This window comes from Halictus rubicundus, chromosome 13 (genome assembly GCF_050948215.1).
Source record: "Halictus rubicundus isolate RS-2024b chromosome 13, iyHalRubi1_principal, whole genome shotgun sequence".
In the NCBI taxonomy this organism is placed as follows: domain Eukaryota; kingdom Metazoa; phylum Arthropoda; class Insecta; order Hymenoptera; family Halictidae; genus Halictus; species Halictus rubicundus.
The window spans coordinates 7,793,858-7,807,431 of NC_135161.1; the positions used below are offsets into that span (position 1 = coordinate 7,793,858).

General features: G+C 44.0%; 1 protein-coding gene and 1 long non-coding RNA gene across 5 annotated transcripts in view; both read left to right on the forward strand.

The window, feature by feature from the left end:
* The first annotated feature begins 256 nt into the window (after positions 1–256).
* LOC143360709 (uncharacterized) lies at positions 257–1,285 on the forward strand. The gene is made up of 3 exons (XR_013083320.1): positions 257–398; positions 863–1,053; positions 1,166–1,285. It is a non-coding gene; the product is annotated as an uncharacterized LOC143360709 (long non-coding RNA).
* A 6,731-nt stretch (positions 1,286–8,016) lies between these two features.
* The window catches only part of LOC143360686 (apoptosis-resistant E3 ubiquitin protein ligase 1-like), a 31,066-nt gene continuing 25,508 nt past the window's right edge, over positions 8,017–13,574 (forward strand). The window contains exons 1-2 of one of the 4 annotated variants that reach the window (XM_076799762.1): positions 8,017–8,174; positions 12,848–13,521. The gene's annotated coding sequence lies outside the window, so the exon portion shown is untranslated. The remainder of the gene's footprint in view (positions 8,175–12,847; positions 13,522–13,574) is intronic. The other 3 variants (XM_076799765.1, XM_076799766.1, XM_076799763.1) reach the window with 3 other exon arrangements.

A 13,574-nucleotide genomic window follows, 5' to 3' on the forward strand; every position in this document is an offset into this window, starting at 1 on the left:
CGGAGTCGACGAGCAGAAGACAGCCACTCGAGAGTTCACCGAATCGGGAAAAACGTTTAAACCAACCAAACTTTTCCTTTTGTTTTCGGTTACCGACGACACTTTTACCGACCGATCCGGGAACCGATCTACGTTATCGACGCGTTACCGACGAGGTCTGCGCTCTGGTTTACCGACGGGTGGTAAAGACGACGCTCCTCCGAAAATTGATCTGCAGTCCGACCATGGAATGCGACCGGCGCGCGAAGTCCCTATGATGCTCTCATAGTGTCCTCCAGCTGTCACTCCATCTACAGTTATCCCGATTCTGTTCGACCACGCACGGTTCTTACCTCCATAAAACTGCGCAGCATTGTCAATCGTGTGGCGTGTCGACGATTAGCCCTATTGAAAATGTGGTAAGCCCTATTTACGTAAGCCACCGTCTAGTTACATTCACGGACACCTGCCTTGTTTACAAACACCGCGGCGACATAACCTCCAATCCGTGCACCCACATAACCTGTTAACAGCCGACTATATGGTGCGTCGGTGGAACGAAATATAGTGACTCTCGCGGAAACGGCACGGCGCCGAACGGAAGCGGTTCCAGGTGACGAAAGGTGACGGTTCCGGAACGGTCCGGAATCGATTACTTTTTTCGTTGGCGGCCTGCGGCCGAGGGTATTTCGGCCGTGAAAGTGGCAACAATAAGAGACAGAAAGACGACAGGAAAAAGTACCGCAGGTCAAAAGCGAGTTCGAATCGCTTACCGTTCGAGCGGCTGCCAAAAGAAAAGTCACTATATAACTATACTAGTTCCCCGGCGACACAGCGCGGCGACAGCATGTCGCGAGCCTCACACGATCGTTTGATTTTGAAGATGCACCGGAAATCAGGAAATGGCACGATGGTCGACCGTACTCTCGGGAGTGTTCCTGGCCCTTTCGATGGTCCTGTCCCTTGCCAAACTTCTGATGCTTGCCAACGAAAACAACGGGGACCTCACCGAAGCGGACCAGTGGCTCGCTGAGATCGGCCTGAAACAGTACCGGCCGCTCTTCCGAGAGATAGGTCAGATATTCTAATCCGCGAACTTCCGATACGAGCGGTGCCCGCCTAATTTTGCACACGCCACGTGTTGCATCATGCATGACGATCGTTCGGTAACCGTTCCTATTTTTAGATCGCACGGCCGCGAAAAGACTGGCCGTTGATTAACTCGATCGAAGGACGCGAGCCGCATAGGGATATTTTGGCTCGCCTCGGCCCTTGTCTCTCGATGGTTTCCGGTTTCCGATTTTCGGTTTCCGGTTAACGATTACGAGAACGAGTTTCTTTTAAATGATCACTAGACTGCGGATTTTACGCATTTGTGGCAAACTTCGGTAGGTACAGTTGAAGACGGTAGAAAAATTGAAAGAATTTAACCAGTTAGCTGTTGCGACCTCTTTGAAAAATGTGTACCTAAGTTGCGTCGCAAAAATTAACCGCTGTTTGAATTATAGCTGTTTTGACGAGTATACTCGTCATGACACAAAATATTGCCAGTTCTTCATGACGAGTATACTCGTCAAACACGGTTAACTGGTTAAGAACATATTGGTCTTCGTCTTTTGGAGTTGTTGAAAGAAGAAAGATATTTTGGCCGCAGTTAACCCATTTGCATCATTAGCGTATGTATACGCTCAATTTTCCTGGTCGCTATCCTCAATTTATTTTTTCTTATAACGCTGAAATATGAAGTTCTTTTACTCGTAGTCATTTTTGTACTTAAACATAATAAAAAAAAAAAGAAAAGTTTGGTGATAAAGGCCTTCTTTTCACATTTCCTTACGATGAAAATGGGTTAATCGATGCAACGTTCGTTTCGCAAAAAGATCCGCAGTCTAACAATCACGTTAATTCCATGTTCAACGATCCAGGGGCAAATCGATCGTTATCGCGCGGGGCGCATTGTCCATTCTATCGCGCGAAGAAGTGCCGGATGCTATCGATTGCCCGCAAAGTTATCGGTCTTCCGGAATGCATTAATCGAGCAGCAACAAGAGCCCGTTGTAGTATCTGCGCCGCGAGACTGCTCGTGCAAACGTTATTCATTAGTTCGGCGAGAGCTCGCCCACTCTGGAATTCATTAACATCTCCAAGACTCGAGCAGAGCTATAGCTCGGCACTATAGCTCGCGATCATCTTGCACCTGCAAAATGAGCGGAGCAAAACGAAGCAGCATCATCTCTAAAAAAAGGAGTCCCTTGACTATTTTCACAGAGGGATACAATCCCCTTTGACAGGGGATTAATAACAGGAATGAGAACTGGAGTAAGAATAATCCGATAGAACTCGAAGACAAGTAACAAGTACCTGCCAAGGCGGAATGGAATCTGCGAGCGAGAGCCAATACTCTTGCGTGTGCATCCGCAAGTTCTCCGCATCGTGTATGGAGCCCGAAGCGACACCGAGGAGCTGATAAATCTGCGTCAGTGTCCGAACGGTTATCTCGTTGGCCCCGCTCGGTGCCAAGAGGGTTGGCGCTTGCGCCGCTGCTCCCTCGGGGCCAGGATTTTACCGGCGCGTTATTGGTGGGACGAGGCGCACGGGTACCAAGTTCCCGGCTGCGGCAATGTCACTGCGCGCTGTTTGCATTTGCCGCACCACCCCGCCCCGATCACATCCCCCTGGAACACAGCGGCGTTTGCGTGCACACGGACGGGCCACTTCTTCGACGCGCTGTCCATCGGCTTGCACGGCTGTCGGTGGTAGCTGAAAAGGGTGCTGCGACCGCTGTCCGATAAACCACCAGGCATCTAATGGCCCTCTCGGTATCCCCGCTGAATAATAAACGTCCCCCGAAACGAGATTTCCATCATCGCGGCAACGAGAGAGAGGTCCTCGCTAACGATGTTTCCCTGTCGCCAGGATATCCACCGTGGCCGCGGGATCGAGCGGACGACCCCGATACGACAGAAAATTGTTCGACAGTATCAAGGTCTCGCCGGAGAGGAAAAAAGCGTAGCACGTTCGATCGTAGCCGCATCCCAATCTGCTCGGAACCTGTGCCAACGGATGTTCCCTTTCTTCCCGGACGACCAGTTTTTTAGACAACGACGCTACAGCTCGAAATGTTCTTTTTGGCCCTGGTTTCGTATCGATCTCCCACGATTCCAGCTAATTCCGCGTCTCTTTCTATCTATCTTCTTTCTCCAATCTTTCGATAGGGTCACCGGAGAGGCATTCGCGACGGGTTCGGTAATTTGAATCCAGTTCGACGAGAGAGAGAGAGAGAGGAGTTTGAAGGATTTCCGAGTGGTACAGAGTTCCGTCGACGCGGCAGAAAGCAAGAATTGGTCGATCGAGAGGAAACGAGACGGTTCGCGTCAGCAGGTAGTCGCTCGGCTCACCCTATCGACCCTGGATCGGTCGAAATTAAGCGTGTCTAGATGTCGAGGGCGTCCGATGCGGCAACGAGAGCCACTTCTTTCCGAATCGACGACAAGTGCGCCGCAATTATCGGAAAACTCCGGTTTCAGGTCCGACGAATACCTTGAACTCGGCTCGGCGCGTGGAGGCCCCTCGAAAACTTGATTTCCAAACGCGTTATCAGAGAGGAAATTTCCTCTCCGGTATTATCAAATCGACCGGGCCCGTAGCTCTCCCGAATCAACGAACCTAATTCGCTCGTCGATTCCTGTCTTCGGACCAAACGATTCCCGATACCTTCGGTGAACACGATGTGGACTTCCTGGCGCAATATCCATGAAGTGCCGCTGAATGACTGAAATTATGTGCCATGAAGTATCGCTCCTGATTCGTTCTAGATTCGTAAGAATTGCCAGTTTCTCTACCACATAATATGGTATAAACCACAATGTGGTAGAAACCACATAATATGGTACAAATGACATTCTTGTAAGTGGAGGCGTAGAGAAGATATAGAGGTCACCTTTGTTTTTTTAAATGGAATGTCCATTTGTTTATGCTCGATTTCGATAGATCGGCGTATTCTGAGTATAAAAGTACTGAAGTGTATTTGTCCTAAAACTTACCGTTCGTGAGATATTTGACTGTTTTCATGAAGAATGTTCGAAATGTCGGCCATTTGCAGCGATGCAACGTTTTGGTCTTTGAACTGTTGCGTCTCTAACACGTCTTATTGTTGGAGCGTCTATTGCAGCACACGCCGCGGTAATTAGTTGCTTCGTATCTTCCGGAGTTGTTGGTGCATCTCGATACACAATATTTTTCAATGTTCCCCACAAGAAAAAATCTAGGGGTGTTAAATTTGGACTTCGTACTGGCCAGCAAATAGTGTCACCGCGTCCTATCCATCGATTTGGGAATATTTCATTTAGTGTACTTCTCACCCTTCGAGCGTAGTGTGTTGGACATCCATCGTGCTGATACCGCATTGTCTGACGAACGCTCAATGGCACGTTTTCTAATCAATTTGGCAATGAATTTCTTTAGAACGTATCATATTTTTGACCGATAAAAGTGTTAATTAACACGCTCAGTGCTGGGAAAGGTAGCCTCATCGGTGAATAGTATTAAAGAGAAAAAAAGTGGATTGATTTGTAGCTGCTCTCGAGCCCATCCACAAAATCTAACACGATTTGCATAATCCATGTCGTGTAATTTCTGGTGAAGGGTAATGTGACATGGATAATATTTGTGACCAGTGAGAATTCGTGACGCACTACTTTTGTTGACTTCAGATTCGCGCTGAATCTGATGTACACTGATATGAGGATTATGATGTCGCAACAACATTAATTTCATTATCTTCATCACTACATACAGGCTTTTCACGATTCATCTTACGAACTTAATGAATTTAATTGTTTAATACGAATTGTTTAATTGTTTGATACGAATTTAATTGTTTACACAATCTTTCAAAAATCTTGTGCGAAGGGCATACGCGGTTTGGATATCTTTCACCGTACCGTGCCACAATTGCGTTTCTCTTACTTCATAAATTAGAAGCGTCTGTAATTGTTCTTCGAATGAAAATTTCATATTGACTATCTTATGTTCACTAACTGAGAAACTGACTGACACTGAGAGACGTCGAAAGCCTACCAATGTTTACATTTGACCTAGCGAGCATAACCTTGAATGCGTAATGAAACTAATAGAATGAAAACAGTCAAATACAACGGTAAGTTTTAGGACAAATACACTTCAGTAGTTTTCTACTCAGAATACGCCAATCTATCGAAGTCGAGCATAAAAAATTCGACTCTACGCCTCCACTTGCAAGAATATCATTTATACCATATTATGTAGTGTCTTAAACCCTGTAACTTCTGTAAATAACATTTTCTCGTATTGTTTGAAATGACCAAGATATTCAAGTGGACAGAGCTCGTGGGACACACTGTATGTCAACGACACGGGTCGTGAAGAAGACATACCCAAGCGGTGTTATGTTTGCACTCCTCGGCATCAAGGGAAGTGGGGATAATGCCGCGACCTTTATCATCCAGGCCTTGGCGACATCCGCGAGGGTGGCCCGAGCGGGGTCCTACCAGAGTACGATCACATGGGGCAGCTTCTTTACCCCCGGGATTGGGTCTTAGTTACCATGGGTAGTCATAGTCCCAATTAGCTCAGGGAGGCCACCGTTCCCCTCCCAGGGGGGCAGAAAAAGGCCTTGGCGACATATACAGGGTGGCCCACATAACTCTGAACAGCTCGATATCTCGAAACCTATGCCATCGATTTTAAAGTTCTTAGTCTTAAATTGCATGGAACTGAAGGGCCTTTCTGACTACATAAACGTGAAGTGGCCTCCCTTCCCCTTTAACGGGGGAGGGGAGGTACCTTTGTAATTTTAAATGGAACCCCCTATAAAATGTTACATATTTAGATTCTACCGGAAAAAACAAGTCAATTTTGTCGGAAACATTTTTTTGTCAGATACTTCCATGATGAGATATAACAGTTTGAAGTTTCGTGTTGTAGGTACTTGAAGCGCTCGGAAATAGCGTTATGGAATTATACGCGCTTGAGTCCTTTGCTTATTCATGAAGAAACACAAACAATAATATTTACAATTCTTGAGTTTGACTCACTTATCTATGAAAACGTTTTCAGTTTAGAGCTGTTATTCAAGCAGTAAGATTGTGATTATGGCTACTTTTGACACAGAAGTGAATATGTTATTAACATGAATATGTTATAATGTGCAGCAGTGATGTTTTTTGAACGTTATGGGATCAAAAAATGTCATGCAACATTTCATAATTTAGAAAAGCGGCTTCGCGAGCACGGTGAATTGTGTAAAAAAAAACTCGCAATAAACCTAAAGCTGTCACTAATGAACATAATAGTGCCAGTATTCTTACTGCAATTACATTAAATCCTCATATTAGTCAACGTACACTTGCACAAACATCACATGTTAGTCGTTCATCAATTCAACGAATTTTGAAACGGCAAAAGTATCATCCATATCACATGGTTTTATCACAAGAGCTTTCGATAGCAGATTACGATCACCGCGTAAGATTTTGTGAGTGGCTGCAGGGTGTTGTGGAAAACGACTTTTTGTGCAAAATACTTTTTTCCGATGAGACCACTTTTATGAATTCAGGGCATGTAAATAGACATAATCTGCATTATTAGGCCGTGGAAAACCCAAATTGGATGCGATGTGTTCCCTTTCAACATCGATGGTCTTTAAATGTTTGGTGTGGCCTAATAGGAGATTTTGTGATTGGACCTTATTGTTTTCAAGAAACTGTAACATCTGCAAGTTACTGTGATTTCTTAAAAAATCATTTGCCTGCGCTTTTGGAAGATGTGCCACTGCACGTTAGAAGAGAAATGTGGTTCCAACAAGACGGCGCTCCTCCACATTTTGCAATCATCACCAGGCAATTTTTGAACGAAAAATTTGGGAACAAATGGATAGGTCGTGGGGGACCTCGTCAATAGCCTCCTCGATCCCACGATCTAACACCATTAGATTTTTTCTTATGGGGATATGTAAAGGACAAAGTTATGTTTGAACCACCGACGACAAAAGAGGATGTGAAACAAAGAATACGTGACGCTTGCGCTTCAGTGACTACCGAAATGTTGAAAAATGTTAGAACAACTTTGATGTTTCGAGTAAATAAATGTTTACAAGCCCGTGGTGGACATTTTGAACATTTAATTTAAAGTACATTTTATTTCTTCACGAATAAGCAAAGGACTCAAGCGCGTATAATTCCACAACGCTATTTCCGAGCGCTTCAAGTACCTACAACTCGAAACTTCAAACTGTTATATCTCATCATGGAAGTATCTGACAAAAAAATGTTTCAGACAAAATTGACTTGTTTTTTCCTGTAGAATCTAAATATGTAACATTTTATAGGGGGTTCCATTTAAAATTACAAAGATACCTCCCCTCCCCCGTTAAAGGGGAAGGGAGGCCTCTTCACGTTTATGTAGTCAGAAAGGCTCTTCAGTTCCATGCAATTTAAGACTAAGAACTTTAAAATCGATGGCATAGTTTTCGAGATATTGAGCTGTTCAGAGTTATGTGGGCCACCCTGTATAGAGAAATCACTGTATCGGGATTCCCGAAATTTTTGAAGAAACCCGATTCGTCTCGACCCGCCCTAACAGTCGGGTACCCATTTCAGATATGCACCTGATTTCCGGGTTCTCGCACACCTCGGGTCGTAGGGTATCGGTCCCACGCGCGACCTAGAAACGTGTCGGAGGATTCGTCCGCTCGACACGGTTTCGGATCGATTGCCGGTGATCCCAGGATTCTCCAGGTGGAGGACCCGCGGATGGTCCTGGCGTCGTGAAACGCCCCTTCCTCGTATCGAAGGATGTCGCGCACCCTTGGCCAGCGAGTTATATGGTGCACCGGGGTATGGGGGTGTGGGATGGCGTGGCAAGAACCGCGGTAAAAGTAGCTCGGCGTGGCGAGGACACGGCAGAGGTTCGGCAAGAAAGGACGTTTCCCAGCCCGGTCGTCTGGTGGTAGTGGGAGGTACAACCGAACGGGTGGCAGAGGGTGGCTCTGGCCGCGTAATCGTATCGCGTGCAGTCGTCTAGCGTGAGTCCGCGCGAACGGATCGTCGAATCGAGCCGAGCCCGAGTTGAGCCCGAGTCGAGTCGAGTCGCATCGCATCGCTCCCGGTCGAGATACACGGGCGCCGAAAGGTTCTCGCCCGAGGAAACCTAAAAGAGTTAGCTCTCGCTCGTCGGCCTACCCTTTCGCGCCTACCCTACGCATTCCGCTCGTGTTGCGTCGTCGTGCACGGGACCACAAACCACTGGGACTCGTACAAACGGGCTCGCGTGTAACGAATTGCCAGGGATCGAATTTGTCACTCGGTTTGCAAAAAAGTTCAACATGTTCGCTACCACCGTCACACATGCCTGGCGGTCATGAGTTCGTAGTTTACGCGAAACTAGGCACATTTTTGTACACGCTCTAGTGTAACACGTCCGTCGCTGCGTCACCCATATTTGGGTGTCGGAATTATTTGTGCAGGTTTTAAAATGAATTTTTACGTTGATATATTCACTAAACTTGATTAGGATCAGTAACACGCAAGAAAGTTGGAGGATTACTCAGTATCATACATTTAATTTTTTGCAATTTTTATTTCATTAAATAACTTACGTTGATTTTATGGAACTTTTGGGGTCTCTAGTTGGGCGTTCAAAGTGTTAAGATTGTGGGACATTGTGTGCTTCTTGGTTTTCTTTGTTAAATTCTTTTAATATTTCACAGATGTGGGGCAGACAATAAACAAGTAGTGGTAGCGAACGTGTTAAGAGCGTGTCCGCCTCTTTGTGGAGTTCTTGTGGACAGGAACAGCTCCCTCGGGAGCTTCTTTGAGCAGTGTTCCCGTGGCACGCGAATCTGTGCAGTACAAGTTCCGGAGAAACATTTTAGGACATTTATTAGAAGAATTGTTAAGATTGAATTCGTCGAATTGTTGCAATGAGCGGTGGATTAGTTTTACATTAGTTCCACAAAATTATTTATAGAGCATCCGGACGTTCGTTAAGAATCTCTCACGTTCTGAATATAATATAAAATATTCCTCGACTCGATCCCTGGGAAATTCGCGTGGACAGTCGGTCGGGACGAGGAGTAGCGTTTGCAACCCCTGTAACATTGACTAAACTGAAAAGATATTTAAACGCGTACGTCTACAGTGAATTCTCATTACGAGTCAGTGGCAACCTTACAATTTGGAGTCAGTGGAACTACCCACACCACCGCGGTGAGGGGCCAAAGCTCGCGCAACATTGTATCGGAGAAAGACATTTTCTCAATCTTCTTGTCACTATCGCTTAGTAGTCATAGGCTTTTATGACTTGTAGACGGATATGACTCTTAGGTTTCCAGTGTGCCTCTTTCAAATGATTTCTCAGATTTCGTCTAAGAGTCAGTCACCAGAACGGCGCAACTGACTCGTAACGAGAATTCACTGTATGTCCTATTCGGTGTATGTCGATAGAAATTTTCGGGTAGACCCGATTTGAACTTGCTTCGTGACACATTTCCGGCCTAATTTCATCTAATTTATGGAAACGATCCACTGTAAGGTGGTCCGCGAAAGAGTCGTTGTCTGCACCGGTTAGCAGAAAAGTTGTCCGTCGGCCGTCGGAAGAATCCTCGTCCCTGACGAACGCAACACGAGCAAAGCCGCTGCGAGAACTTGCAGCGGCGCACAGTGGGACGAAACGACTTGATACTGACAGCGATCAAAAATCTGTATATTTTTGCACGATTGTGTTCGGTTTCTTTGCGATTGAGACAGCCAGAGGTTATTTCAACTGTGATATTCTTTAAAAATAATACAATGGAGGACTCAGTTCTTTTCGTTTCTGAGAGACAAAGGTGTTCTTTCGTACGGTGTTAATTGCATTCAACGGTTGCAACTCTTGAAAAGTCTTGAAGAAGCTTTTGTCAAGTCAACTCGTTCGCCTTAACACTAAACTTACCAAAATTACCGGTTTTCTGTTCCACAATTATTGAAATTATAAAAACGTTTTCACAGGAAATTACTGAATTGACTTCTCTATTTAAGCACATATTATAATCAACACTAAACTTAGCACGGTCAAAATGGCCGGTTTTCTACTCCACAATTATTGAAATTATAAAAACGTTTTCATAGGAAATTACTGAATTGACTTCTCTATTTAACACATTGACTGCCACATCAGTCACATAATGACTGACAGTGTGTTTTACTAGGTTTAGAAATTCATTTTTTTTTGTGACACAACCAGACAAACCGAATTTCATTAGGATCTTTAGAATTCAAAAGGGTTAAGACAGCATCCCCTGTAATACATTTTAAGTTTCTAGTTTCGGTTTCATTAATTAAATTAAACTGATTACACTGATTAATTAATTACACTAAATTACACTGATTTTGTGAGATTCTCTGGGATTGATTTTTGGCACTTGTTAAGCACATATTATAATGAAAATCGTACAAAGTTTAAGTAAATTCAACCTTCTCCCTCCCATGAAACGTTTCACTTTTACACGTTTTGTGCTTGGTAGGTTCAGTGTTAAACAGAATTATTAGGAAAGTTATAAATTTCGCAACTAATTTAAGCTCTCCCAAAGTAAGATTTCTCAGAACCCAGAATTAAAGTTACGGAATCGTAGGGCCTCTTGGTGCTGTGATTTTCTCTCGACTTCACTTTGCTATAATTCCGTGAATTCTCATTACGAGTCAGTGCCGACCTTACAATTTGGAGTCAGTGGAACTACCCACGCCACGGCGCACAGTGGGCAATTTGGACGAAATCGGATTCAAAATCAAGGAACTTTCGATAGGAATGAGGTAGAGCGATGAAATTTTTTTTAAATGAAAGCTGAAACTTAGTAGAATATGGGAAAAATAGAGAGATTGTGGTCCGAACGTTTTTTAACCTCGAGAAAATTCGTTAAACGCGCACAAATTCAAGAAAATGTTAGTTTTTTCAATATCACGCCCGGAAAAAAATTTTTTCTAACATGCTATACATCATTTCCCATAGATTTTTTCACGCTGATTTCAAATCTGGTCTCAAAATTTGTCTACGACCTCAGGATTTTGCAAAAAATAGATTTTTGTGACGAAAAACTAATGAAGTCATTTTTTCGTGAAAATGATTTTATAACACTCTAGTTTGAAGGTATATTGTATTTTCATATATAAAATTCAATAAAAGTAATAATAATGACGTATTTGAACGTTTTGAGTTACTTAAGGAACATGAAGCGCTTCACATCTCGTCACCACTTGACGTATCGCTGTTATTGCTACTGGCACTTTCTGCAAACTGTCTGTGGTTGTAATGTAGTATAAACTAGATATCTATTGTCCATAATTATATTTTCGAAAATCCGACAATATTTGCAGAAGCTTTGGAGATCGACGTGCAATTTATAAAAAATATTGCTACAATATTATCAGTCTTCAAATGCAAGCAACCCTTAAAAATAAAAGAGCTCGAAGAATTCTGTTGGGAGACATATTGTTTTCATTATACATTATTTCCGTGCGCTCGAATGAGTCCTACCTTGCATAAGTTATTAAAGCATGGTTGCGAAATAGCAAAACGGTTTCTATTGCCAATAGCTTATTATTCAGAAGATGCAAATGAATCGTGGCATAAACTGTACAGAAAAAACATGATACTTCACTCACGACAAAACAGTCGAAAAAATAGAATCTTAGATGTTTTTAATCGCGCAATGCACTTAACCGACCCGAAAATTTCTATCATATTACTAAAAGATCGATTAAAGTTTTACCGAAGAAAGAAAATAGCAGCAGAATGTAGAAACTTCGTCGAAGAAAATGCGTAAGTTAAAAAGATTAAATACTTACCTTACTTCCTCTGTAAATGAAAATATAATTATGGACAATAGATATCTAGTTTATACTACATTACAACCACAGACAGTTTGCAGAAAGTGCCAGTAGCAATAACAGCGATACGTCAAGTGGTGACGAGATGTGAAGCGCTTCATGTTCCGTAAGTAACTCAAAACGTTCAAATACGTCATTATTATTACTTTTATTGAATAGAGAGATTGTGGTCCGAACGTTTTTTAACCTCGAGAAAATTCGTTAAACGCGCACAAATTTAATTTTTTATATATGAAAATACAATATACCTTCAAACTAGAGTGTTATAAAATCATTTTCACGAAAAAATGACTTCATTAGTTTTTCGTCACAAAAATCTATTTTTTGCAAAATCCTGAGGTCGTAGACAAATTTTGAGACCAGATTTGAAATCAGCGTGAAAAAATCTATGGGAAATGATGTATAGCATGTTAGAAAAAATTTTTTTCCGGGCGTGGTATTGAAAAAACTAACATTTTCTTGGATTTGTGCGCGTTTAACGAATTTTCTCGAGGTTAAAAAACGTTCGGACCACAATCTCTCTATTTTTCCCATATTCTACTAAGTTTCAGCTTTCATTTAAAAAAAATTTCATCGCTCTACCTCATTCCTATCGAAAGTTCCTTGATTTTGAATCCGATTTCGTCCAAATTGCTCACTGTGCGGCGGTGAGGGGAGAGCCGTCTCTGGAGCTACGCGCAATTTTCTCAGTCTTCTTGTCACTATCGCTTAGTAGTCATAAGCTTCTATGACTTGTAGACGGACATGACTCTTAGATTTCGTCTAAGAGTCAGTCACCAGAACGTCGCAACTGACTCTTAACGAGAATTCACTGTAGTTCGCCACATTACGATACAATTCATTCCTTTCTCGAGTAACATCGTCTTTCTAATATATAGAATCTAAAAATCGATTTTTGAACGCTGTCAGACCGTTTGGTTCGACCGTGCGGCGGTGTTCTAACGTTGGTTTGTTTTGGTTGCCGTAAGGAGGAGGCCGGGACCGAGCAGTGAGCATTATGCGTGGTATCAGGGGGCGCGTCCGCGTCGACATCCACACGAACCGCGTGCCTGCGAACAACGGTGACACCGTGAACGAGCCTCGGATGTTCGCGTGTTCGCGGGGCCTCTGACACGCTGGCCCATCCTCTTCGGCATAGTAGACGCGCGCCGTTGCGTCGTTCGTAGAAAAGAATCTCCTCGCGTTCTTCAACCCCTGTCCACCCTTGTACTCCGTTCTCTGTACCGCCTCTGTGAAACCTCTCGCGTTCTTTCTCCTCCGGTTCGATCTTCGCTTCGGAAGGTACGCCACGGCGAAACCATAGCACGCTACTAGCCCCCGTCCTCGAAGACTATTCCTCCCCCCATAACCTCCCCCTCCAGAAGCCTCGTAGACCAACGTATCTAGCTCGTTACACGTACACGCCGGTTCCAACCGCGAACGCGACGCACACGCGTCGAAGGGTTTTCTCGTTCCCCGGTCCCGGAAAACCCCGCCTCGAAGCCGATCCGGGCGCACGACACCGCGCCTCAGAAGCCTCCAACGCTATTCTCTCTCGTTGCGAAGGTTTTGACCACGAAGAACACGCCGCAACCATCCGCGCACCTGCTCCGGCGGGCAACCACGCTCTTCTGCCGACAGGACGGAGAGTCGAGACGAATTTGTAAGTCCAATCGTTACCGATACTCGCATGGCGCTCGTTCCTAGGCAGAGAAA